General features: G+C 43.3%; 1 long non-coding RNA gene across 1 annotated transcript in view; it reads left to right on the forward strand.

The window, feature by feature from the left end:
* LOC140216656 (uncharacterized) overlaps positions 1-27917 on the forward strand; it is a 58008-nt gene that overhangs the window by 22910 nt on the left and 7181 nt on the right. Inside the window, exon 2 of the long non-coding RNA XR_011893232.1 lies at positions 14172-14222. This is a non-coding gene — a long non-coding RNA (uncharacterized lncRNA). The remainder of the gene's footprint in view (positions 1-14171; positions 14223-27917) is intronic.

Consider the following 27917-nt stretch of genomic DNA (forward strand, 5'->3'; position numbering starts at 1 on the left):
TGTGAAAGCTGTCTCCACTAGCTAAATAAGCGTTTAGAATAAAAAAAAGAACTTCAACATGCTCACAATACATTGGCCATTTGGAAGTAACCAGCAGTCTTTTTGGGCTCCTAGGTTGCCTGGAGCAAACCTACTATGCCACAGTACTTGCGTTACCCAGTACCAGCCACTTTAAAATGCAATGTGTTCAGAGCCCTTTCCCTCCATTTTTCTGCTTTGGAAACAGTTTACCATGAGTTCAGTAGGCGTCGAGAAAGGGGACAGAAAACACTGTGCGCTACTCATTTCTAATATGTTTTGCTGGATGCAGCACACCGCACCGGATGCAGGTGAAGCCAGTGGAAATGCGGTGTCATGCAGTCGCTTGTCCTGGAAGCAGGGCATAAGGTGGACTAACTAGTACGTGCGATCAGATAATATTGCTGCCGAAAAAATTTTCCTTCTGGTTTTTCACATTTTAGGAGGTCTCTACATGTCTGGTAAGCGTTTTTATGACAATCTGAACCCGTATACGATAGTGTTCTCTTACATGAAATTTTTTCTCATTCACCAGTGATTCCATTGCACGCCACCTATGTTAGTGACACTGTGGACACTGCAATGCAAAAATTGTGGACACCTCGAAACACTGCTTGAGTAGTTTATGGCACATCAGGCAGGCATGTTAGGGGAAGAAATGCCACACACCCATGCAAACGAAGTGCTGCTGCAAAGTTGTGAAGCACCAACTTCCGGGACAAGGTTGGCTTCAGTCGAGGGCGCTCGATGTGCTGTTCATCCCCTGTAGTAGAGATCAGTGGTGTGGACCCTTTTATACTGGCTTTCTTTTCTGGTCGGAACCTTGGCAACAGCTTCGACCATACTTTTTTGAACCTGCAACATGTGCAGAGAAAGTCACATCACCGTGCCTTGATTGTATGGCTTTATTGTTCTACACATTCTATCAAATCATTAAAAAATACAGTTCGCACATTTTTACTACTGTATATAGACAGTCTAGTTGCTAGACACGCGAACCATTACCATCCCTCTGACAGAATGCAACAATAGAAGCATACACTGTAAAGCTACACTAAAATTTAAATTGATGTGACACCGTATGAGCATACAGTATGCTTACTGTATGCTCTAGCTCTGTGTCAAGTAAAAGTTAATTGTCGATCATTTATGGTGTATTTCTACTTATTCTGGGTCATCAAACTGTACAATCAATGTTCCAAGTTTACACATTGTTGGCTTTTGATTGCCTATTTGATCCGTTTCCCACTTACGCATGCAGTAATACCACTGTAGTAAGGAAAAAGTTAGAAAAAGAAATGCCGTGATAATCTTCCACATTTGCTGAGGGCAGGAGCAATGGCCAATAGCATGTGGTTGAAGCTACATAAATACTCAGTTTTCACACAGCTTAATTGTTAGGCAAGTAATAAAGAGGTACGCTGTGCGCCTCTGCATGACCAATAAAATCTGACTACTTGACACTGCACTAAGGCTGCTGCTTGGTACTCTTTGGCAGTTCGGCTTTGGTTTTCTGACACAGGATTGTTTAGGTACCAGTAGTTTACTTTGCGATAAAATGAACTTGGAGCACTGGTCATTTGCTTATAAATAATGCTACAGCAAGTATAACACAAGGATAGGAATAAGGGTCTCATAGAAAAAGTACATACACATTATGATTATAATGTTATGTGATGCCACAATGAAACAGAAAGCAACGCATAGAAGTGGACGGCACTTACATGCCAGCAAGGTTATTGGACAGACAGTACTTCATAAGTGCCCGCAACACAGTCAAACAAGGCAAAGCTGCATTTCCTTGCGTTCAACAGAATGCGTTGGCGGGCTAGTTGGTGTGAATACATACATATTTCGTTTAGCGCAAAACAAAGGACACAAGAAAGACGACAGCACAAGGCGCTACTCTCAACAGACATAAGTTTATTGCGTCACTCCTTTATAGATAGCGGAATCTAGAACATGCGCACTGAGCACCATGTGCAGGAACAACCAACATCCGATCACAAGAGCGCACTCATGCGACGTAATCCAAAAAACCATATTGAGCACTGCACAAGGTTAAAGGAGGCACTCTAATGCACTGTGACCCCAATAACTGAATGAAGAAAGCTTCCGATAACTGTCAGGCAGTAGTATCACAGCACTTTTTCAAAATCGTAGTATCACAAAACATGGCTTTGCACTTTCATATTTTACAATGTTGAGCCAAATGGGAACCTGTGCCTGTTGGTATGGATCGCTCATGTTCGCAGTGTTTCGTGACACTGTGATTTTGAAAAAGAGCCGTGATACCACCGCCCGAGAGCTATCGGAAGCTTTCGTCATACAGTCATTGGGGTCACAGTACATTAGTGTGCCTTTGTTAACCTTGTACAGTGCTCAATATGTTTTTTTTTGTTCTGTCGCATGAGTGTGCTCTAGTGATCGGATGTTGGTGGTTCCTGCACATGGTGTTCACAGCGTATGTTCTTCTAGATTCTGCGGTCTATAAAGGAGTGACGGATTAAAGTGATGTCAGATGAGAGTAGCGCCTTCTTCTGTCGTCTTTCTTGTGTCCGTTGTTTTGCGCTAAAAGAAGTAATTATGTATTCCTTGTGCGTGTTTGAAGACAGCTCCACACACAGTAGTGATTTCAGTATTGCTGCCCAGTGGTTTAGCTCACCGCAGTTTGAAGTTCCACAATATATAAGGAGAGAAAACTGCATTATAGTCTTGTTGAAAAGAAGAATATAACGTGAAGTGCATTCTGAGGCCAGAAAATATCGAAAAAAAATTTCATGATGCACCACTGTGCAGGGTTTTTACAAAGTCAAATACATTTAGTGCAAATATCACGCTACGATGGTACAAATTGGTGGTAATCTGTAACAATATAAAAGGCGCCCTAATGTTACAACAAAAGTTGACATAATAATAGCCCTGTAAATTTTAGCATGCAGGGGCACCACTTGGTTAAACGATAGCGATGTAATGTCTATGTGTACAAGTATTACCCATGCATTTCTGCCATTGTCCAAATGGCAGTAATGAATGGGTAATACTTGTATACACATAGATATTACATCACTATTGTTTAACCAAGTGGTTAAACTATGTCTGCCTCATACGAGATTAGAATTAAAGCATAAATTATATATAGCCACCCTAACAGTAACACCTCATTTGAACTTCACCGTAAGTTGACGCCTGTTGATGCCAGCCTCCCCCAATGCTAAACTGTGCTGCATGCTTTACAGAGAAATTATAGTGGTATCACTTAACTCTGAAGCTATTCAGGACTGCAGCATTGTAGAAGACATCTACAAATGTCCCATTTCATGTATAACAGCCTGAATTGCTTGCACATCTTACCAAGTGCAAATTAAGATTACTTCCCCTTGTTTAGCATTTTTGCCTGCTAGACCACAATCCAATGACATCAATATATTGGCATATTACCTCAAAGAACATAATTTGGCTTATAGATTAACACCTTCGCATAGTGCCACAGCTGCACTCTGTCATATGCGTTGCAATCATAAAGGAATGCTTGTACACCAGCACTCCACAGTGATCACCTACACAGCTAAGTATATGCTCATGATTCAGGTAGCAAATAGCCAAGAGAAAAAAAAATCCACTCACTTTGAGAGCTACAATACTGCGATAACTTGAGAGAGATGGACCCATTGCAGGCAGCAGACCTCTTCTCAGCTCCAGCCCAACAACAGCAACTTGCCTTTCAGTAAAAGAAAAGGATTAATTAGTAATGATAAGTTACCTTGTTTTTCCTGAGTATCAATACAATCTGACTTTCATGCATATCCACTCTCCGCTTTAGTAATACAACGGAATTATTCGTAAAATAGAGCCTATGATGATACCATTCGCTTCTCTTATATGTCCAAATTTTTTCGCACTGATACACCGTTTACTGCTTGCTTACTGACACGAATGCCTTGACTCCCCAAACATCATTCGAAGCAACACGTCTTGCTGCACCGCAAAAAGTTGCACCAAGTAAACACGGCAGAGCAGCCAGAGCGAAGAATATATTTATCTGCTCACAATTAAAACGTGCACCCAAGCAAGAAAGTAACGATCACAGGTAGTGAGTCACTGCTATTGCCTCGAACGTTTATTTCCGTATTCTAACAGAAGTTCTTGTGTCGGATACAGTATGCTCTCAAGCCAATACAAGCGTCAATACAAGTGCGCAACTGAACGCAGTTTTATTCTACGCTTTTAACGCGAGTGAGCAAAACGTTAGAAGTACCACACGGAAATTGCGATCGAGCCGATCGCGCTACCACTCGAATTGATCTGAAAAGATAGGGTGATCCCTTTCCAGATTCATGCGTCATTTTTGCCCTAAGACGTTGCATAGTGGTCTTTTGAAACAATATTTCTGTTCGCGACACCGGCTTACCACACATCATTTTAACACCTACGTTATGCAAACCAAATAAGATTAAAATGGGCTTACCTCATGAGCAAGTTACGAGCGCGCGTAGACTGTTGAACACCCGTTGAGAGCAAGCAGGCTATCCGTGTCCAAGTGCATACGTGCACCCAAACACAGGACAACTTCTTCGATGCTGCAGCGTGCAGAGTTTTGTACACGAAGTGAAAGACATCCAGCGCAAATATCTCCGCGCGATGACGGCAGATGACGAGCGCACAAGCGTACACAACACAGCGACAAATTCGGAACTTTGCCAATTCGAACGTGCCGAGACCCAAGCAGCGTAACCATCCATCGTTTCTGTTCTTCGTTCCCAATGCGTCAATCTCTCTTCATTGGGGTCTTGCTCCACTCTCGAGTACAAATCAAGAGATATTTACGGCAAATTAACAACTTTTACAACACCACACGAAAAATTCCGGCTGACTACACATGTGCAGCCACGGAGGAAGGAAACTAAGGAGAGGCCCTGACGTCACTCTTTGTGAAGCAAAAGTGAAGCCGGAAGTTGGCGTTGCTCATAGCGATGCTCCGCCTTTTGGGCCACCCTCCTCTCTTTTTGCATCTTTCGCGAAACCACGCCGCGCTGCGCGTGGTTTCGCGCGCGGAGCGCGCGCGCTCGCTCCGCAGCAATACTAAACAATCGCGATGTCTCGATCATTGCGTTGCCGTTGCCGAACCCATGTTAAAAGAAGTTCATAATGAACTTCTCAAATTGAGCCGTGAGGTCGAATCGGCTGCTTTTACCGGCTTTTATGAAAATAAACATGCCCAAAAATAAGGCCAACCAACTGAACTGTTCTCATTAACCTCAGGTACCGGCCGCTACCCAGCTCTTGCGTGTTTTTTAAAAAAAGGTCCCCTTTATCGCTGCCTTCTACTTGCTTTTCTCTGCTTGGGCTTCCTGGGGCTCTCATACGGTCTTGCGAGCTAGACGTCTGGCGATGCGAAAAAAGATGTACGCATTCTTACTGCACTGCAAGAACGCACTGGAGACACGTACGACACACCAACCCATTTGCGATCCATTTGGAGTTTATGAGCACAAATACATTCTCGCTTGAGGAATCGTCGTGCTTTATTGAACAAACTTCGGGTGGCCGCGCATCACTTCGACAGCGCGCCGGCGAGGAGGCAGAATGTCATTTCTGACTCTGCGTTTAGGTTCATTGACTGCGGCTTGAGGTGCCTTCTTCGCACGGTAAGCGAAGCGTCACGGAACCAAAGTTTTGCGATAGCCAGCGCACAATGCAGAACAGTACGCGCGTGGAACTGGTCTACCTGGCCATGACTGCTTTTTCTGCGTTTATTTCCCAGCGAGCGATGCGCGAAAGGCACCGTTTTTTCAGTTTTCGTTCCGCGCACGAGTTGTGCGGACGCTTGCCTAGGTATCCGCTCATCCAATGCCTAGTTGTTGTGTGCCACGATGAAAGTCGCGCACGCCGAAAAGTGGACCGCCCATATCTTTTCACGTGTAAGTAAATTTCCTTATGTGGTTGGTGTTTTATCGGAGGAAAAACTAGAATTTATGATACACGCATTCACATAGCGATAATAATTCTATAGTTATAGTATAACAGTAAAATACTTTATTCGCACAGTAAAAGTTATCATCTAATACATATGCGCGTGATTCTTCATTATCAGGTTTCCCGGTGACACCGTTCGTGCCGCAAGTGCAACATGCGCTGTCAAAAGCAGGAATCACTGACCTGCAAGGCGTTCACTGTACAGATTCTGAAACGCATCGGTTTCGGTCTGCGATGGCACGTTAGCATGATTCCGCTGAAGTTGAGGCAAAATTTCCCGCGGATATTCCTTGGTCCGTTGTCAGTGCCGTGGCGCGGTACATTGCGTACAGCGTTACATATGCGCGTTCATTTCACGAGCTTTAGTTCCTCCTGTCCCACATGGCCACAGCAACATCCGGCAGAGCACGGTGCAGGTAACACAGCGCAACAAGACACGGTGACTAACGCAAACCCGCCCACACAGCGCCTTTGCCACGGCACGAAACCTACCAGAGCAACATGTGTGAGCACTCAAAACCATAACAACGCCGCCATTGTGGCCCAAAAGGCGTGGCCATACACCAAAAAAAAAGAAAAAAACAGCAAGAAACTGAGAACCCATACGTCATTTCAGCCACACTTTTCTCCTAGCGCGCGGAGGCGGTAGGGCCTCTCCTTAGTTTCCTTCCTCCGTGTGTGCAGCCCTGTCTGCCACTCCTAACTGACGCGCAGCGCACGCTGCTCCCTGGTGCCGCACTCTGTGAGCGCGGAGAACAGAACTGAATCGGTTTCGTTTTCGCTTTTGTGCTCTAGTTGCTGGCACTGTAAAATAATTGCTTGACAATTAATTGAATTCTAAAAGAGGAGAACGCTTTCTCTCCCACAAGTTAGTGAATTTTATACAATGGGAGAGAGAATGCAAGAAGCAGAAAAGCAGGGAGGTCAACCAAACCGTTCGCTACTGGGGATAGCAAACCCATGTGCTGCAATGATGTGCAAAGCAGTGCACTGCGATGCGTCCTTAAGCTCTAGTATAGTGATAAATTGGGCTAGTTGGTACATGTAATGAACGGGTAAATAATGAGTTGTGTCATAACATTTACCCATGTATAAAGCACGTGGAACTAATGGTGGTGCATTCTAGGTCAAAAAGAAATAAAGCTTTAATCGGTATATCTCGGCACTGGGCATTCTTTTTTTTTCGTCTTTTTTTTTTCTTTTTGACAGTACACACAGTACTAGCACGGTAATAGGTCCTTCATCTTCAGTCACCTTCCAGTAGTTTGCACACACGTTGGTGCATGTTCGTGTTCGTTATTCCGCCGTACAAGAACGAGTGCGCTTACCGGTCTTGTTTCAAGATGAAGTACCGAATGTTCGCGATTACATCTTACCGCAAGAATTAACACATGAACAGTGAAGATTATGCGTAACTGATTTGTCTTAATGAATGGGCAGTTATTGTCAGAGACGGGATATGTTGTAAATATTATGGGAATGAGGTAAACCAACTACATTGAAGTTCAGCAATGCCCTTTGACACTTGGGTTAATTGCTTGCCGCATTCGAAAATTTCATCCGACCGTTGTACTTGGATCTATAGGCCGCCAGTCCCCTTCGAGACCATTTGTTGCCAAATGTAAACGCAGTTACGGTTATTATACCACTCCCTGCGTTTCGGTACGGATTTATAGTGCGCACAATTTTTGGCGTAAAGAGAACCAATGTCATTCCCAGTGCACCAGTACCTGAGTGCAGCAAGCTTGTTTACATATGCACGTATGCCCACGCCTCTTCGTTCACTTAAACATATATGCTGTATTATTAACTACAAAGAGCTCAATTTAAGAACATTGCGAGAACACGCATATATTTGCCCATATATCATCAGCGTTACAAGGCCCATATGCGCGGCAAACTGCGACCGGAATAGAAGATGTGTATATATATTTATACGATCTGTTATTGCAACTTTTGGTAGAAGGCTAGCTCTCACATATTGTACGTATCTTCATAATGCGTACAGTTCGCGTGTTCAATAAAATATTGTTAGCTAAAACTTTGTGAGTACGAGCGCTCATTCAGACAGCTTAAATTTTCTCACAATATATATATACGGAAGTTCGCATAACAAAAATACGGAATTCTCACTGTTTCGTCCAACACAGTGTATAGCCGTTAAATGCATTACAACTAAATGTCCCTAAAGCTTAAAACGGAGAGCACTTTCCGTATATTAACGGCAGATTTTGCCGTATTTTTGAAATGTGACATACTTTCCGTATTTTTACCTGCAGTTCTCCGTATAATGACGGAAATCCTCCGTATAATTACGGAAATTTTTTACAGTGTAGTTAACACAATGCGCATCATACTGAACAAGCTACCAACACCAACAGATCGAAGTGGTCTGCAAATACTGGATGCACCATATCCATTTCTTGCTAGCATCGTTGAAGCATCATGGCTCGACAAATAGTCCCCTTCCGCACTGAAGTTTTATTCATATAGGTGGTTGTGGCCAATTACGGCACCAGGGTGGCCAATCCTGCTCTGGTGAGGAATTGGTGGTGGGAATTGGTGGTGGGAAGAATTGGGGATAAAAGTTATTGGATAGTACCTTAGTAACTTGCGATTCACTGATGATATTGTCTTGCTTAGTAACTCAGGGGACCAATTGCAATGCATGCTCACTGAACTGGAGAGGCAAAGCAGAAGGGTGGGTCTAAACATTAATCTGCAGAAAACTAATGTTTAACAGCCTGGGAAGAGAACAGCACATTACGATAGGTAGCGAGGCACTGGAAGTGGTAAGGGAATACGTCTACTTAGGGCAGTTAGCGAGCGCGGATCATGAGACTGAAATAATCAGAAGAATAAGAATGGGCTGCGGTGCGTTTGGCAGGCATTCTCAGATCATGAACAGCAGGTTGTCATTATCCCTCAAGAGAAAAGTGTATAATAGCTATGTCTTACCAGTAGTCACGTACGGCGCAAAAAGCTGGATGCTTACGAAAACGGTTCTGCTTAAATTGAGGACAACGCAACAAGCTATGGAAAGAATAATGATGGGTGTAACATTAAGGGATAAGAAAAGGGCAGATTGGGTGAGGGAACAAACGCGAGGTAATGACCTCTTAGTTGAAATCCAGAAAACGAAATGGGCATGGGCAGGACATGCAATGAGGAGGGAAGATAAGCGATGGTCATTAAGGGTTACGGACTGGATTCCCAGGGAAGAAAACCGTAGCAGGGGGCGGCAGAAAGTTAGATGGGCGGATGAGATTAAGAAGTTTGCAGGGACAACATGGCCAAAATTAGTACATGACTGGCATAGTTGGAGAAGTATGGGAGAGGTCTTTTCCCTGCAGTCGGCGTAAACAGGCTGATGGTGCTAATGATGCACTGAAATTAAAGGTGCGTCGATTTTTCAATGGAATGACAGAGGTCTAAAGACCCGTATAGCAGACTTTCGCCAATTCAGGTTTACAATATGCTTGCCTATACTGGTCATTTGCGAACCAAAGGCATCAACGACACTCAGACTGTTCGATTACGAATCTTTCGTCTCGTCCACATGCGGTCCGAGCCCGAAAGTAATTATCTACATCCCCGCGGACTTTTTATATGGCGCTAACGCGGTAGCGCCTCAGGACGACAACCAATATGTCTGCCTGCATGTCAAAAAAAGACTGTGTCATTTAGACTAATTGGAGCCTACATATCCCCAGCGGGTGACTTTGACGACAAACGACTTAAGAAAATACTATTAATAAGATTGGCCCGTGCGTTATCACAGGTGACTTCAACGCGCACCGCCAGCTATGGGGTAGCACTAAAATTGGTTCGAGAGGCAGGAGTCTTGCGTCCTTTGCTGCCTGCCCTGATATGTGCTTTGTGAATGACGGCAGCCCTACATTTCTGTGAGGCACGATCTGGAGTAGCTGCTTGGACTTAACTTTGATGTCAAGTTGCTTTGCCTCGAGCGTCCAGTGGTTTACGGACATAGAAAGACATGGAAGCGATCATATTCCAACCACAAAAAAATTACAGGAGCTGAGCAACGCTCCTGTACTGTCTTGCGTATAGTCGATTGGCTAAGGTATAATACGCATATGGATGACGCATGTAGGGAAGGCCTTTCACACGCTCTCGAAGATGCAATCACTGAAGCATTGAAAACACCCATCAGATCGCTTACAAGAACAGCAAGGTGATTAGACTGCGACATAGAACTCGAGAGGTTGCGTGCGACACGCCGACAGGCGGAGAGAAGGTATCGGCGCGCGAAGTCCGTCTTGCATCAGAGGGCTCCACGACGTATACAAAAGAAAGTCCAGCGTCGTATGGATAAATTGGAATACAAGTGATGGAAAACTTTGTCAGTCACTTGATTACCGAAAATTGCTCTCGCACATATGGAGAATGGTTAATGGACTTCGCTCATCTCCGCACCAAAGGAAGCTTTTTGCTGCTCTGGCCCTCTACCAACTTCGCTCAGAACTTGCAGTGGCTTAAAAGTTCTGTGCACGTGTTGCTGGGTACGAGGCTATCATTACTGACGTAGCACTGGATGACATCTGTGAGGCACGTCTACCAGAAATAACCGTGTTATTCTCCCTCGAAGAGCTCGACGCTGCGTTGGTGACCTGCAGGCGTTCTTCGTCACCAGGACCAGATGCCACCTAGGACGTGACGAACGTGGTCAGCTGCTCACTACTCCAATAAGTCGTGGCAAAACGGCGCCGTTCCTACACCATGGAAATCGAGTCGCTTCATCGCCATTCTGAACCCTCGAAAGTCTCCGCTTGATCTATCATATCGTACGATAGCGCTTTCGAGCTGCGTCAGCAAAGTGATCGAAATAATGATTCTTGCTCACTTGGAATCGTACCTTGAGCGATTCAACATCTATACGTACGCCATGAGAGGCTTTCGGCGAGGTCGTTCGTCAGTCGACAACGTCATTGGCAGTATAACCTGGGTCCAAAACAAAAAAAAAAGCCTCAAGCGCCTGTGAGTGGCACTTTTTCTAGATATCAAAGGAGCATACGACAACGTCGTCCATGTATCCATACTGAACTGAACTCATTTGAGGCTGTGGAAATCGTTGGCCGGATGTATCAATGGATTCGGGACTGTTTGACTGAGAGATGCTTTTTCTTACAGACCGAAGACGGCCCAACTTCGCAACATTTAATATGCCCTGGTGTTAACAGCTCCAAACGTAGATGGGATACGAGTCAAGAAGACGACACCACAAGCGCTTGTGCTTGTGGTGTCGTCTTCTCGTCTCGTGTCCGGTCTACGTTTTGCGCTGTTAACGCCAAGATGGAAAATCAGCAAGCCCAAGCTGCTATTCTAGCGGAATTACATCTGCCGTGATGTGCCGCAGGGGACAGAGTTGAGCCCTATATTGTTCAACCTCGTGCTCGTAGGACTAGCGGTGCACTTACCGCAGATAGTTCATGTCTGAATATACTCCGGTGACATTTGCAGCTGGGCTTCTGCGTTGACTCACCCTCAGGTACGAGCTAGGCTTCAGAGGGCGGCAGCCATGACGGCGTCGTATCTCCGAATACAAAGCCTCAGTGTGTGCTGAAAAGTGCGCATTGGTTGGCTTTACGCGCAAACAAATGTAATTGTATCATGTTTCCATCAATGGTCAAGCTGCCTCCTTTGTCGAGACGCATCGCTTTCTGGGTGTCATCATTGACCGCAACCTGTCGTAGAGCCCTCACTGCATCTATCTGAAGAATTTGCCATTGCTGAGATCTTCGAATTTCAATGCGGAAAGAATTGTTGCGCATCAGTGCATTCTTTGATACATCTGTACAGGGTACTCTTTCTCGGACTCTTACGTTACAGTCTACAAGTTTTGTTCAACACATACAAGACGAACCTCCGCGCTTTGGAGAGCATACAAGGTTAAGCCGTAGGCACGTGTTTAGGGCTGCCTCGGTGCATCTCAACAGCAGCAGAAACAATTGCCATTGCGGGAGACCATATGATCCGGACACCCGTAGCTGTCGACTCTCTCAGAGTGCACATTCGCCATCTGTCAAGGATCTCCGACCGTCATTTAGTCTTCCTACCAGCCGAAAGACCTCAAGCAAGCTTTACAAGTGTGATTAGCGTTCATCAAGAGTGCATACCGTCCAATTATGCACCGGTGCTGCAGCCTTCATCGCCAATGTAGTGCCTGCGACCGCCTCGAGTGAATTTCGCTATTCCTGTAATTACAAAGAAAGCCAATCATCCATCTCTGATGCAACTCATGCTCCTATTACTGCACCAGTCGCATCATGACCGCATACATATTATACTGATGGTTCGGCCTCACCTGCCAGCTCAACTGCTGCATTCGTCATTCCAGCTAAGCAGGTTACAGTTAGATTCAAATTGTCACATATGAGTACATCTACGTAGGCCGAACTTCCAGCTCTTCATGCCACTATGAAATATGTATGTATGAAGTATGATGTATGTCATCGATTAACCGACAGAGAAATTGGTCGTATTTTGTGATTCTGAGGCAGTTCTTTACAGTATCAAGTCTGCATTCCATCACAGAACTTACGAACAAATGACATCTGACATCAGGGAAGTGCACCACCATGCTCTGGCAAGGAGGCACAGCATTATCTTTCAATGGATTCCAGCTCACTGTGGCATCGCAGGCAACAACCTTGCTGACAAGACTGTCAGTTATTCGCACGAAGACACACAGACGCGTCAAACACCTTTCGCGAGGTTGGACGCTGCCAGGGAACTTCGCCTACTTGCACGCAAAAAATAGCAAGATCTCTGGAGTTCAAGTGCCTTCAATTGCCGATTGCATAAACTGGACCTACGCTACGGCTACAACTGCCATCTAACGCTACCCGCGGCGAAACAACCTTGCTGTGCCGCTTGCGCTAGGGAGTTGCATTCACGAACGCCTACTCCTATGCTCTGGGAATAGCCGAGAGCCAGGTGTGTGACTCCTGTGGGCGGGAGGAAAACATCGAGCACCTATTGTGTACATGCCCTCCCTACGATGCACCATGCCTCTCCCTGCGGGTAACTTTAAACCGACTGGACTCAAGACCGTCCTCCGAGTGAAAGATACTCGGACCGTGGCCACACCCGTTACTAGCACGAAAAGCGACCCGTACACTTGTACAATACTTGAAGTGCACCGACCTAAAAGACCGTTTATGGTGCCCCTGTGCACCCTCACACACGCCCTCAGCGCTTACTCTCTCCTTTTTTTCCTCTAGCTATTCCCCTTTCGCCCACTCCCAGTGTACGGTAGCGAACCGGGTGCGCGTCGTGTTGACCTCCCTGCCTTTCTTGTCTTTGCGCTCTCTCTCTAAAATAAGCGTTTACCCTAAACTCACTGGAAGACGTATGAACCCGCAGTGCCCTGTACAATGGAATAAACGGGTTCATAATGGCAAGCCCTGACTATACGGTTCGTGAGCCATCATTTAACTGGTTTCACCTTTCATGCGACGGCATTGTGAGAAACACTGCGCAGAAACAGGGCCAACAAAAGACCAAGGCTAAAGCGAGCTGACTATCAAGTCTTGGTTTATTCACAAGAGCATATAAAATTCGTATGGAAATATATTAGACATAGCCTACGTCATACCTACGTGTGAACAAAGAGTTGAACATAAGGAATCAATGGGCCGCCCGTCAACCATGGTGAAGCGAAGTGCAGTTTATCAGGCAGATGAATCGGAGGCTATTTCAAATTAAAATATAAAGAAAGATATCACCGATAATAGAAACGATCGAAAGCTGCTACCAACCAAAAAGACAATAGCAACAAAATAAAGTGATGGTGATTACAAGGTAATTGCGGAAAACAAATTGAGCAACGACAAAAAAAAAAACGTGCATTTGTCAAGATATGTGATCTCCTTGCCAAATAATAAAACGCCAGGTGCGTTCATTAATGTCGCTTTGCGATGGTGCGCTCATTCGAAATTCGACATGCTCGCTGTTAACGAAATTTCCGTAGCGCACAGGCCTGTTTCATTGGCCCTGCTACTGCGTGGTTTTTCTCGGAATCTTCCCCGACGAGCTAACCAAACTGTACACTCTTGTATCGTACAACTGCATCCATTCATGTGCTATTCTTACTGCTTACGCCTTTATGTACCTGTGGAGTGAAGAATGCACAGATATTTTGTTTCCCTTTTCAGCTGCCTTTGTGATGGCCCTGGTCCAAGAGGTACGCATGGTGCAAAAGAGACGTAAGAGACAACATTGATTCTTTAGAAAGAGGTGAATTGAGGAAAACAAGAATGTAGGGTGGCTCGGTTATCAATGACTTTTGCATTCAATATATGTATAGTCATATCATGAGAACGCAAGAAACAGTCACACCAAGGACAACATAGGGGAAATTACCTGTGCTTAATAAATGAAATAAAGAAACGATAAATTAATCTAAATTAAAGTGGATGAAAAAACAACTTGCTGCAGGTGGGGAACGATTCCACAACCTTTGCATTTCGCATGCGATGCTCTACAATTTGAGCGGCCGCGGCGCCGTTTTCCCATCAACTTTCTTAGGTATATATGTTTCCTAGTAGAACCCCGGGGGGCTTAGCCACGCCACCCCTCACAGACTTTGGCGGCGGATGTGGAACATCATTTCTGCCGCAGACGGCACGAGAACTTGATCATTTTTGGGGGAGGCAACCGGCCAATAAACCCACACATGCTACCTGAAGGGATCAATGTTCCCTAATATGACTATGACAAATATGACCAATAAAATATCGGGCCCCGCGGTTAGCCCCCTTTAATCTCGTGCATATATATATATATATATATATATATATATATATATATATATATCAACGTCGAATTTCGGATCCCGTGCACAACATCTGCAGGCTTGGAGTGACGCATCTCACGGGCAAAAGATGCCGAGAGCGAGTGGGGCTATACTAATATACTAATCCAGGTACAACCAAATTAGGAAGGGCCACTAAGCTTCAACAAGACACACCCTCACCAGAACAGGAATTGGCCTTCCTGGTGCAGTATTCGGCCACCCCCTCCCACATCGCGCACTCAATTGCCCAAACGCCCACAGTCCCCAGAAACTGCGGAATATCTGACCAAGGCGGCGGTCGGGCCTGAAACGCAGCAGAGGGCTCTAAGAATCTCTGGTTCTGGACAGGCAGCCAACGGAAATGGGTCCTTGCTACGTTCAACACCCTAACCCTCTCGAACGAGGCTAACTTAGCAAGACTCTTTGACGAATTATCAGACATTGTACGGGATGTCATCGGCCTTAGTGAGATTAAAAGAACTGGTGAGGCTTATACATTGCCAAATAACGGACATGTCCTGTGCTATAGAGGTCTCCTAGATAAGAAGCAATACGGCGTAGGATTCCTTATCCATAAGGATATAGCGTGCAACATTGACGAATTCTACAGCATTAAAGATAGGGTAGCTGTAGTCGTAACCAAACTTCATAAGATCTATAGATTAAAGATAGTACAAGCCTGCGCTCCAACATCTAGTTAGCTGATTAGGAAGTAGATCAGTTTTATGAAGATGTTTATTTTAATTTTTTTATTTAGTCATACTGTTGGCCCGGAGGCCGTTACAGGGGTGGGATACAGCACAGAAAATAAAAGATATCATAATGTACGTTATACACAATGCACGCAAATTAAACATAAAACACTCTTTTGAGCATACATTCATAAAAAAAACTGGGATACTAGTGACAGCACAAATACAACAGCAATATGCAGAGACAATAGAAACAATGTGTGTTAATCTAACATAATGTACATAATTTTGTTTAGGACATAATTTGCCTATGATTGTTTTCAAATTGTGCTACGGTATCACAGTGAATAATGGTTATTGGTAGTCTGTTCCGTTCATTTATTGTTCTGAGGAAGAAAGAATATGCGCATGCATTAATGTGCAGTTGACCTTTCCGCAAATTATGTTCATGTGTACCTCTTGAGGTTTTGCCTTGTTTTGGTGCTAAATAGGGAGTAGTATTTTTGTTAAAATGCTCTTTCCGAAGCAAAAAACGAAACTTAAGTCTGGCTACATGGGTCGTTCGGCTAAGGTGGGTAATTTAAGTAACTGCAACATTTCTGTAACAGAATCAGTTTGCGAGTAACGAGACAGAATAAATCGAGCAGCTCTTCATTGGACTCTTTCAATCACGTTTGTCAATCCTGTTTCATAAGGGTCCCATACAATACTGGCGTATTCCAGTGTCGGTCTTACCAGATATAGGTAGGCAGTTAACTTAGTGTCTTTCGAAGCGAGCTTCAGCTTCCTACGCTAAAACCAGAGTTTAATTACTGCTGTCGAACAAATCTTCTTAACGTGCTACTTCCAACTCAGGTTCTTGGAAATAGTTACGCCTAAATATTTAAGGCTATCAACTGCGGCAAGTGTAAATGAACCCAGGGTGAAGTCAACAACATGTTTTGTCTTGTGCGTGGCACGAAAACAAAAGTTTTATTTCTGCTAATTTTCATTTTTGAAATTTCACACCACTGTTCAACCACCTGCAGAGCTTCGTTAAGAATTTTAGAATCGTCCTGGTTGTTTATTTGTTTATAAAGGAGGCAATTATTTGCGACAAGTCGCACCCTTATGTCTTTGTTAATACATTGCGCAATATCGTTAACATAAACAAGAAATAAGACTGGACCCAATACAGACGCTTGTGGAACAACCGATGTGACGTCTAATAATTCCGATTTGGAGCCATTAATTTCTACGTACTGAGTTCTGCCTGTTAGGTATGCACCAATGCATTGTGTTACATTGTAGTTTATGCCAAGATGAACCAACTTATCAATTAGCTCTGAATGAGGGACTCTGTCGAAGGCTCTGGACATGTTAAGACAAATACTGTCGATTTGCCCCTCGTTATCCAAAGCCCTCGCAAAATCATCACTTGTTTCAACCAGTGGCGTCACTGTCGAAAGATTTCGCCAAAAACCATGCTGATTGGAATATAGAAGTTTCTGCCTTCCAGGTAGGTGTGTATTGATTTTGATATTACATGCTCAAGAAGTCTACTGCATACACAAGATAAGGAAATGGGGCGGTAATTTTCAATTTTTTGCCGGTGTCCAGATTTGAAAACTAAAACCACCTTGGCCACTAACTAGTCATTTGGGACGCGTTTTTCTTCAAGTGATGCTTTAAAAATCATCGTAAGATAGTGTCCAACCATTTTCCGCATATCTACCAAAAAAATCATTTGGTATATCTTCGGGACCGTTAGATTTTTTTATGTTAATATTTAGCACGAGGGAAACGACGCCTTTGTACGTTACGTTTACGTCCGTCATTTCCGAAGAACGATGAGCAGGCATCTGATATTTCGACGCATCACCACCAGACCACGGGAAAAAAAAAAAAAAGACTGAGAAAACGTGTTATAATGTGAGGCCATCATTCCGTGAACGTGCAGTACTGAACCGTTCATGCTAATGCTATGTGGGTTATTTTCGGCCTGTGATGAGTGATGCCAAAAGCGATGTGGGGAGGAGACCGTAAAGTTGTACAAGACATCCACCCGTTCGCAGCAATTGCTACAAAGAAAACCAATTCGGGTTCCTCGAAAGAAAAACCTCAGAGTTGAATAAAAATTCGTCCAGGTCCGGGACTCGAAACCGGGACCACCACCTTTCCGGGACAGCCGCTCCACCATCTGAGCTAACCAGGCGGCTAGCAGATGGTAGGGCGAAGTCGAATTTGTTGACAGCACGAAGCATAAAGGAAGTGTTTGACGTAGTAGTTCTGCGGAAACCCGCAAGGTGGAGAGAAGTTCTGAGGCTTTTCTTTCGATGAACCCGTATGGGTTTCCTTTGTAGCAATTGCTACGAATAGGTGGATGTCTGATTTTCCCTTTATTAATTATTTTTCTCCACCTTGCAGGTTTCCGCAGAACTACTACGTTAAACACTTGCCTTAATGCTTCGTGTTGTCGACAAATTCAACTTCACCATACCATCTGCTAGTCGCCTGGTTAGTTCAGATGGTGGAGAGGCTGTTCCGGAGAGGCGGTGGTCCCGGGTTCGAGTCCCAGACCAGGACGAATTTTTCTTCAACTCTGAGGCTTTTCTTTCGAGGAACCTTTATGGGTTTCCTTTGTAGCAATTCCTACAAACGGGTGGATGTCTGATTTTCCTTTTCTTAATTACTTCTCTCTATCTTGCGGGTTTCCGCAGAACTACTACGTCAAAGTTGGACACGGTTTCTGTGTAATACTTCTCTTTGGCTGTGTTAAGCTTAGTTCGTAACTGCCGTGATAACAGAGCTATTTTTTCGTGGTTCCTTTTTCTCTTCCGTCTCTTTAAGTTAATTATATCTCGGGTTACCCATGTATTTTGTTTCTTTTGTCTTTGTTTTCGTAACGGTACAAATGTTGAGATACAATACGAGACAGTATCTTTAAACCGCAGCCACAAGTTATTGAAGTCACTTACCGCTCTGAAACTGTCCAACGTAAATGATAAGTAGTCGATAATGCCCGTGTCATCGGCTCTGGCATACTGGCGAAAAAATGTGGTCCTTTCTTTAATTCGGGCAGAAGTAAGATCGATTTTAAGTTCAACAGAAATAAGTTTGTGGTCAGATTGCTCACTTTGAATTAGTGCTGTGTAATTATCCAAACACGCATCAAGAAAAACTAAGTCAAGCGCAGACTGCGCTGATCCTGCTATACGTGTGTTTTCACAAACAATCTGCGTCAAATCATGATTAAAGGCGACATCATGAAGAAAATCACAGGAAGCCCGTTCTTTCGGATCTATTGTCAAATTATTCCAGTCAATACCACCAAGGTTAAAATTACCCGCAAGAATCAGCTTACATTTCGAAGGTTTAAGTCCCTCCAAGTGGCGTTGTAAATCTTCTAAATACGATACGTGCGTGCTTGGTGGCCTGTACAACGCTCCAACAATAAATGACGAATTTTCAAAGTTTGTTTGACACGAAACACTCTCGTGATTCGGAATGCCTTGCATCTGTAGGCGCTGAATATTTTCTTTCACTATGATGGCTACACCTCTTCCACGCGATTCTCGATCATTGCGAAATATTTTTCGCCGGGGGGCATAATTTCATGATCTTTTATTTCGGGTTGAATTAGCGATGAGAAAAGTGAAAACTCAGTATACTGTAGTAATTACGGCGTCGATTCTAGGAGCGTTAGATGAGAAATGCTGGTAGAATTCGCAGAACGGAATAAGCGTCGAATATGTGAACACGTTTTTCAAGAAGCGTAGCAACAAAAAGTGGACCTGGAAAAGCCCAAAGGGTGAAACAAGAAATGAAATTGACTTCATATTTTCTGCTGAGCCCAGCATAGTGCAGGTAGTAGAAGTGATGGGTAGGGTATAGTGCAGTGATCATAGGTTAGTCAGGGCTAGGATTCAGCTCAGTTTGAAGAGCGAAAGAGCGAACTTGGTCAAGAAGAAAAGGTCAACCTTGAGGCAGTAAGGGTAAAAGCAGACGAATTCAGGCTGGTACTAGCAAACAAATACGCAGCCTTAGAACAGAGAGATGATGACATAGAGCTAATAAATGAAACCGTAACTAGGTTGGCTTCAGGGCAGTAATTGAAGTGGGAGGCAAGGCACCAAGGCAGCTAGTAGGCAAGATCTCCCAAGTAACAAACGACTTAATGATGAAGAGATAAGATAGAATTCGCGGAACTGTCAAAACACATCAACAAGGCGAAAATAAGTGATATTCGAAACTATAACGTGAGAAAGACTGAAGAAGGCGAAAAAATGGACGTAGCCGGAAACCAGAGAGAAAGAAACTTGCCATATGACAACCAAGATGTATGCACTAAAAGATAAGCAGGGTAATATCATCAGCAATATCGAAGGTATAGTAAAAGCACAGGAAGAATTCTATACTGATCTGCACAGTACCCATAGGAGTCAGGATACCTCAATTAGAAACAGTAATGAACAGGTTGCAGACAGTGGCGTAGCCAGAAATTTCGTTCGTGGGGGGCTCACTTTGCAGCTCGGCCTCCTCCTTATAGAATTAGTCGAGGGATATATATATATATATATATATATATATATATATATATATATATATATATATATATATATATATATATATATATCTGTCATTCAACAACCTTGTTTACATTTTCGTACATATGCAACGACCAGGGGAAAATCTCAATGACGCTGTCCTTTGTTAAAATGTATTGCGCAGGAGCAGCTGTCACCGCTCGTGTATTGCGAGCACATGTAAAAAAGCAGGAGTTCTGCAAAATATACGAGGGCGAGTCAAATGAAAGTGAGCCAGTGCGAATATATGATAAACGGGGTACTTTATTTAAAAGTAGTCACCATGAGTATTTAGACACTTGTCCTACTAACGAGTCGCGTAATTCCCGTCTGATAAAACTCCTTGGATTGCTGGCTCAAAAATCTGTAAATGACTACACCTCATCTTCCGACACGAATCTGGTTCCCTTGAGCAGTTTTTTTCAAATTTTACCAAATGTGGAAGACGCAAGGCAACAGGTCTGGGCTGCATGAGGAATGTTGCAACATTTCCCACTTGAACTTTGCCAGTTTCGTATTAACCACATCAGCGACGTAGGAACGGGCAATGTTGTGAAGCAAGATGTTTCCAATGCTCAATTTTCCACGTCGTTTGTTCTTGATTGCGACACGCAGCCGATCTGACCTTTCACAATATCTGAAATGATTTAGAGTCTCTCCAGGTTTAGAAAATTCGATCAATAATGGCCCCGAACGATCTAAAAAGAAGTCAACACTTTTCCGGCAGAAATGACGGCCTTTCTTTTCCTTGAGAGGGGTGAATTCAAATGCTTCCACTGTAAGCTTTGCCGTAGTGTTTCAGGCTAGTAGTAGCGGCACCATGAGTCATCCCCGGTCACAATTGCAAACAAAATGTCGTCACCCTCATCTGGGGTTCTTTGACGTGCACTTAACTCTAAGTACACGGGTGTTTCCGCATTTCGCCTCCACCGAAATGCAGCCGCCGTGACCGGGATACGATCCCGCGACCTCCGTGCTCAGCAGCCCAACACCATAGCCACTGAGCAACCACGGCCTTTTCAATTGTGTTGGGGATGATTGCACGGTGGCTTTGGCCCGGCCATGGATAGTCTTTGTAACTTTCATGTCCTTCTTTGAACAGTTTGCTACAATGCTTCACAGTGGCCAATGAAACGCAATGTTCAACGCATACGGCAGCCATATGGCGAATAATTTCTTTTTGGGAAACATCTTCATTTGTCAAAAACCTCACAACACCAAGCTGTTCAACTTTTGGAGTGTCCATTATGTCACGTAACCCTGTTCAACCCAGTGTATGAGAACATTAGAGAACATTTAACCTCACCTCTGCATGTCACTTGTAAAGGAGATGCGTATGTGCTACGCGCATGCCTCGAAAATAATGAACCGAACCATTATTGCGCGGGGCGGCTTGTCTCACTTTCATTTGACTCGCCTTCGTACATTAGAAATTCGAAGATACAATGGAATATACAAATGTGAAGACACAGCGTGATACAGGGCAAAAATTGGCAATGGAAACAAAGTTCACTGCGCATATACAGAAAACCTCGCAACAAGATGTTTAAATATGCGTATAAGTCTCCAATAAATATACGTACCTAAGAAAAAGTCACTAAATATAATGCGTCAAACAAGGCAAATAAACAGGTTGCGCAACCACAGATTCACAGATCACAGCACCCCCCCCTCCCTCCACTCCCAAAATGTATCGCGTGCGGCAGAAGGCGGCGCGCTTCCTCCCCGCTTTTCTCCCTTGCGCACACAAGCGAACGCGTTGCAATCCGTCGAGTCCCCGCAGTGCTGGCGGCGAGCGACTATGCATTGTTTCTTTTTCTCGTCTGCTAGCCAGAAAGCGTCCAAAACTCTGCCAGGTGAAATTGCAGTCGGCCAGAGAAAAACGTACTTCATTAAAACTTCTTTCTGGGCGAGTTGGTGCATACTTGGCATAAAAATTGTAACAGCGCAAACACATGCAACCACTAAGTAGCAAAGACGAGACACAAGCGCTGTGACACAAGCGCTTGTGTCTCGTCTTTGCTACTTTGTGGTTGCATGTGTTTGCGCTGTTACAATTTTTATGTCAAGAGAAAAACGAACGCGCATCCAAGTGCGCCACGCGGTTGTCGATGCAGCACGAGAAAAACGCATGCGCTCTGGCTGGATCGACAGCCCGCGGATTGCGAGAATAAAAAAAAAAAAAAAAGATGAGAAAGAGGCCTAATGTATCCTCGCGAATAAAAGTTTAGGTAGACAAATCAATAAGAACTTAGTTACAATGGTGGCTTTAATGTCTTGACATGGATGCTTTGGCGCAGGTGAAAAAAATTCATATTCTTTTCTGTGACCTGATGGCACAAATGAACCACCACAACGCTTTGTCTCATCGGACCTCGCTGCGTGCTTTGTCAACTTGTATACCGATGTACGACTTTAGAAAGGTCGATGCACCTTTGGCGTCAAGTGTTTACAACAGCATTAAACCCACAAAGTTCCGGAATCGAACATCTAAAGCACGACTTTGGAAATGTCAATGCACCTTTCGCATCAAAATGTTATTGGAACTTTATACGCACAAAGTTTCAGAATTGAAATCCAAGCGCTCCGTAGATTCCGCGGCCTCCACGAGATGCCGAGACGAGCCCGCTCGCCATCAAAACGCCCTTGAAATTTTGTGCTCGGTGGGGCTCCTTGCGTTACGATATGTGACTCCCCATGCATCGGCGTTTCCGCAAAATCCAGCCCGATTTCGCAATGTTCGCGCTAAAATGTCTTTTCGAGCGTGAATTCAGGACGTTCTAGACAAAATCGAGCATGATTTCCGGCGCCGAGAGTTGTTTTTGTCGGCGGCGCATGACAGCACGAAAAAATTTCGGGGGGGGCTCAAGCCCCATAAGCCCCCCCCCCCCCCCTGGCTACGCCCCTGGTTGCAGAGGCTTCTCCTATAACTAGCGATGAGGTCAGAAGGGTTTTGCAATACATCAAGTGAGGAAGTGTGGCAGTAGAAGACGGAATAACCGTCGATTTAATAAAGGATGGAGGAGACCTAACGCTTGGAAATCTGGCGGCTCTTTATACGAGGAGTCTATCGAGGGCAAGGATCCCAGAAAACTGGATGAATGCAAACATTATACTAATCGACAAAAAGAGGGACGGTAAAGAATTGAAAAATTATAGGCCCATTCGCTTACTCTCAGTAATATATAAAATATTTACCAAAATAATCTCCAATCGAAGAAGGGCAACACGCGACTTTTGTCAATCAAAAGAACAGGCTGCTTTCAGGAAGCGATTCTCTACAATGGATCACATCCATGTCAATAATCTGGTTATCGAGAAATGCGCAGAGTACAATAAGCCTCTGTATATGGCTTTCATAAATTACAAAAAGCCATTTGATTCAGTACAGATACCAGCAGTCCTAGGGGCTTTAGATAATCAAGCAGTACATACCGCTTACATAAGCACCTTAGAAAATATCTGCAGAGTTTTCACAGCTATCTTAATTCTACACCAGAAAAACAGGACGACAAATATACAGAAAGGGCTGGGACAGGGAGACACAATCTCTCCAATGCTGTTCACTGCGTGCTTGGAAGAAGTATTCACGCTATTAAACTGGGAAGGCTTAGGAGTAAAGATCGACGGCTAATATCTCAGCAACCTTCGGTTTGCCGATGACATAGTTCTATTCAACAACAATGCAGACGAGTTACAACAAATGATTGAGGACCTTAGCAGAGAGAGTGTAAGAGTGGAATTGAAGATTAATATGCAGAAGAGAAAAGTAATAGTAAATAGCCGGGCAAAGCAGCAAGAGTTCAGGATCGCCAGCTGTCCTCTAGAGTCTGCGAAGGAGTACGTTTGCCTAGGTCAATTAATCACAGGGAACTCTGATCATGAGAGGGAAATTCACAGAGTAATAAAAATGGGTAGGATCGCATACGGCAGACATTGCCAGCTCCTGACTAGTAGCTTACCATTATCATTGAAAAGGAAACTGTACAATCAGTGCATTTTGCCAGTGCTTACATATGGGGCAGAGGCTTGGAGACTGAAAAAGAAGCTTGAGAACAATTTAACCCTCCCCTCCGGGCCCAGTCTGTGGAGCAGATGAAACAATAGATCATTTTTTTTCATCTTCTGCCACCGCTTTACTTCTCTAAGAAAAAATATTCTAGAATCAAGATTTACACAGCTTGGTTTAAGCTTTTCAATTATAAATATCCTTTCTCTAGGAGCCTCCTCTCTGGGGAAGTGCCACAGGGTTATTTGCTCAACCGTGGAGGAACTTCTAATTGCTACAAAGAGATTGTCTCGAATTCTTAAACATTTTATTTTTGTTCATTTCCTCCAGTTAGCTTTACCAATTTTAGTATTTAATAAAGATTGCCTAATTTCATCCAAATCTTGGCCAATCCCCCACAGTGGGTATGCGCCATTGCATAAGGAATACCATACCATACCATTTAAGGACCGCGCAAAGAGCGATCGAACGATGATTGCTAGGCATAACGTTAGGAGACAGAAACAGGGCAATTTGGATCAGAGAGCAAACGGGTATATGAATGAATGAATGTTTATTTTGACAGAAATAAAATACAAATAATCTCTGTCAAAGAGGCTGACAAAAAGGCACGAATGCCTGACTAAGTGTCAGTCCCCTTCCCCGACCCATTCCCAGTGCACAAAACACTCAAGCAAACAGGGCAAGCATGGTACACAAAGTGGATACATACACAAAAAAATGAAAAGTACATGAAATACGTAACAGCAATACTGAATTTGATTTGTGTAGAAAGAATGAACAGTCATACCTGAAGCGACAGCAAATACATGTTAACTTTTTTTTTAAGTGTTTAAGGACGGTGATTCATTTATTATAGTGAGTAATCCAGGGTGATGATTAAAAAAATCTGCAACTATGAATGCCTGCTTTTGCATGGCGTAATTGGTACAGATCTTGCCCTTGTTGTAGGTTAATTGTCTTGTGTTGTATTTATGTTCATTCGGGAGGTATGTTTTAAAAAAGGCGCTTTCATTGAGGCTTATTTCTTTAAATATTGCAATGGCTGTTTTTTTGTTAATAAGGTTTTCTAATGTTAAAATACGATTCTTCTTGAAAAGCGGAGCGGAGTGGCTTCTATAGGGCGCATTCTCAATTACCCGAATCATGCGTTTCTGTATGGTTAGTAAACTATGGATGTTGGTTTTCGTCGTGGTACACCACACAGATAAACAATATTGGAGGCGCGAATGCACTAGGCTATAGTATAATTGTTTTTTTTAATCTAGAAGGTAACAGATGTTTTAATTTATTAATAACACCGATGGATCTTGCAATGCTGGTTTTAATGTTGTCGACATGACTGGACCAGCTTAAGTTTTCTTCAAACGTAACACCAAGGAACCTCTGGCACGTAGAACGTATAATGACTTCATCACGGAATTGTAATAGTAAGCTCTCATCAATACTTTTGTTACGAGGCCGAAAAATAATGTATTTTGTCTTTTTAGTGTTTAATTCCAATTTATTTGCTCTAAGCCAGTTTGAAAGATTACTGAGCCAATTATTTGCTTCTTCCTCGAGAGTAAGCAAGTTTCCACCAGAAAAGAAGATATTAGTGTCATCAGCATACATGATTATGTCAGGTGTTAGAGGCACGTTTGTGATGTCATTAATGTATAATAAAAAAAGAAGTGGCCCTAGGATGGACCCCTGCGGAACACCGTATTTGATTTCACCCATTGCCGATTTGGAATGACAAATGTTTGTGTACTGTAGTCGGTTGGTTAAATAATTTTTAATTAGGTTAAAAGCAGTTCCCCTAATGCCGTACTCACTGAACTTTTGTAACAAGATATCGTGTTTAATGGAATCGAATGCCTTTTTAAAGTCAAGAAATATTCCTGTTGTGTACAGCTTGTCCTCAAAGTTACTTATTATTTTTTCTTTGATCTTTAGCAGCGCCATTTCAGTACATTGGTGTTTTCGGAAACCGTATTGCTTTTCTGTTATAATATTATTTTGAGTACAGAAATTTAAAATTCGTTCGTTAATGACCTGCTCTACTAATATGGAAAAGATTGGGAGAACTGAAATCGGTCTGTAGTGGTTCACGTCATTCCTGTCTCCCCCTTTAAAAACTACCGATACCCGTGCAATCTTTAATTCATCGGGGAATGCGCCAGTGCACAAAATTAAATTGCATATGTGTGACATCACTTTACAAATATGCAGCGCCACAGCTTTTATTGGTTCTGCCTTTAAGTCATCCACACCACATGCTGTGCAATTCTTTAACTTTAGAAATAAGCATCTTATTTCAGCCTCATTTGTTGGTGCAAGAAATAGCGATCTGCTCATACTACATGGAATATAAGACCTGTAACTTGGGCTATCAGCATCAAACGCATCAGACGCGCCACATTGTAAGAAATGCTGATTAAACTTATCAGCCAGCACAGTCCCTGTGAGAGATACGCCTTTATCCATAACTTCAAAAACAGGATTACGGTCACTGTTCGGAAGCAGATCATTCAATGTTTTCCAAACTTCTTTTGGATCATTAAGAATATGAGTGAACTTATTCTCATAGTACCTCTCTCTTGCCAGTTTTATATCACGGCCCAATTTATTCCTGATTTTTTTGTAGTTCATTAAGTACTCTGGTTGCCTTGTCTTTATAAAAGTAGCATTCTTTATAAAAGTAGTATTCGATATTCGAATTGACATCAAGAGAAAAAAATGCAGCTGGGCAGGTCATGTAATGCGCAATTTAGATAACCGTTGGACCATTAGGGTTACAGAATGGGTACCAAGAGAAGGGAAACGCAATTGAGGACGACAGAAGACTAGGTGGATTAGGGCGGCCAGAATTTGATGCATATATATATATATATATATATATATATATATATATATATATATATATATATATATATATATATATATATATATATATATAGAGAGAGAGAGAGAGAGAGAGAGAGAGAGAGATTGAAGACCTATTATAGAAAACACATATTAAAAGTGTGAAATGTAGAAGAAAATATTACACCGTTGCTTTTCTTAGAAATAATATCGGGGCAAAGAAGTGCAGGGCAAAGGAACTCTTGATTGCTTGTTCGAGGTTTTCAAGGGTTTTATAGCTATTGAAATGAACACTACTAACCTAACAAGGTTACTTGCTACAACTCTAGTTAGATTTTTTTCGAAATATTATATAGCTACACAGGAAGTAGAATACTGAAGTCCTAAAGAAATATGGTATTCCGCATGCCGAGGCAGTACAGCAGAGTATGACAGATCCATGATAAAGGTCTCCAGAATAATTTTCCTCACTTGAGTTTCTTTAAGTACGTCAAAGAAAAGTACAGGAACTTGTTTACCCGGCTCGGCTTGTTTCCTCCTTCGTATGTTGTGCTGTAACAGTTCTAGAATGCAATACCAACTCGCCCAATCCTCAACCCTAGTGAGCTTGTTTGCATTTCACCCTTAGTGAAAGGCGGCTACAGGGGTGACCTTTTGCTCAACGGCACAACGCCTTGGCTAGGAAGCCACGTTGGCGGGTTTCATGTATTTCACGTCTTACATGTGGAAACCTGTAAGCCAGTTTCTCTCTATGTTCAGACAATTGAATGCTTCCTGAATAACAGGTAATAATGTCTGAGAGGAAAGTTTCTAGGCACTCTAAGAAACACAAAAGAAAAGAATGAGATTATATATATATATATATATATATATATATATATATATATATATATATATTGTAATGGAAGCAGACGCACCGCTGTGTATGTGCCGTCTGAAGAGGAAGACGCAGGGCCGTGTCGTGATCTCGAGCGACGCCCGTGCTTCAGACA

The sequence above is a fragment of the Dermacentor andersoni genome, chromosome 3 (assembly GCF_023375885.2).
Source record: "Dermacentor andersoni chromosome 3, qqDerAnde1_hic_scaffold, whole genome shotgun sequence".
In the NCBI taxonomy this organism is placed as follows: Eukaryota; Metazoa; Arthropoda; class Arachnida; order Ixodida; family Ixodidae; genus Dermacentor; species Dermacentor andersoni.